This window comes from Octodon degus, unplaced genomic scaffold, assembly GCF_000260255.1.
Source record: "Octodon degus isolate 3935 unplaced genomic scaffold, OctDeg1.0 scaffold00183, whole genome shotgun sequence".
NCBI lineage: Eukaryota > Metazoa > Chordata > Mammalia > Rodentia > Octodontidae > Octodon > Octodon degus.
Window position 1 is genome coordinate 79,794 of NW_004524759.1, and position 1,531 is coordinate 81,324.

A 1,531-nucleotide genomic window follows, 5' to 3' on the forward strand; every position below is an offset into this window, starting at 1 on the left:
TCCTCCTCCTCCTCCCTCTTGCTATATATTAAGCTCAAGAGCTGCATATGAATGGAAAAAAATATGCTGTTCTCTCTTTCCACACTAGACAGAAAAGACAATACTGATTTTTGTCTGAATGTGAAACTCAGCAAACTTATGCCAATTCTTGTTTTAAGATGCTCTGTCATGGTCAACTGAGAGGACTTGGGCAGCATAATAACTGGTGTACCACTCAACATACTTTCAAAGATTTTTTTTTCTGAAGTCAATTCTTCTAGATTTATCATAGTAGAAAAAGAAAGCATCTTGTTTGAGCCATAGGGAAAGTTTACGTAATAAATTAAAAGTGCAGAAGAGTAGCCATCAAGTCTGAGGCCAGCGTGATACGGTAATGAGGATATGTGCTAGTGCTCTTGCTGTGGAAGTTCAGGACAGCATTTTCTCTTCTACTGGGAACACACCCAGAGACACAGCGACTGTTTACAGATACAGGCATAGCTGGTTCTACCCCTCCCCCACAGGCCACCTGCAGACAGGTGAGACTGATGGTAGAATTTCACCTTTATGCCTAGACCATGAATTAGCTGAGCATATGACTCTTCACAGTGTAAACATTTGGGCTTTTCTTGCACCATCATTTCATCTGTTCCTTGGGGATATTTTTACTGTCACCCAGTCTTTCATCTTGAAAAGGGGGAAAAAAACCTCAGATAATTTAGGCAGGAGAATGCACAATCTTTTGCAAAGAAATTATATTGTGAAGTCTGGGGCCAAGTAATCTGTAGTGTCTAGACAGTTACAGCAAATAATGGCAATTTTAAGTCACATGACTGGGGTAAATCTCCACTTAAATAAACCCCAGAGTGAAGGTTAGATTATAAATGAGTGCAGGGGGCCAGAGAGACAGCTCAGTAGAATAAGCAACTGCTTGGCAAGTGCAAGGTCCTGAGTTCAATCCCTGGTACTACCAAAAAAAAAAAAAAAGATTATGAGTGAGTGGAATACTAAGGCCTATGTCCCTCTTTACATAAATTGTCCAGTACAACTCATTCTGAATTCAGGGTCTGCAAGTAGCAATTTTGCTTAATATGCTATGTTAAAAAAAGGATGCTCAGCTTTTAATAGTAAAAAATTTGCATTTATGGATGGCTAGTGATATGGAGAATTTTATCATATATTTATTTGCTTCTTTAATTTCATCCTCTGAGAAGTGTGTGTTCATCTCAGATGCCCATTTCTGGATTAGGTCTTTAAAATTTGTGGCTCTACTGTTTTTTAGTTCTTTATAAATTCTAGAGAGCAGGCCTTTGTCTGAGTACTTATTTGTCATGATTTTTTCCAAATTTGTGGGTTGTCTTTTCACTTTGTTGGTAATTTCTTTTGACATGAATAAATGTCTCCATATGATCAGGTCCCAGTTTTTAATTCTTTCAAGTGTTTCCTGTGCGATTTGATTGTTGTTCATGGACTCTTTGCCTACACCTATGGCTCCAAGATTTCTTCCTACTTTCTCTTCCAGGGGATTTAGTGTCTCTGTTTTAATGTTTAG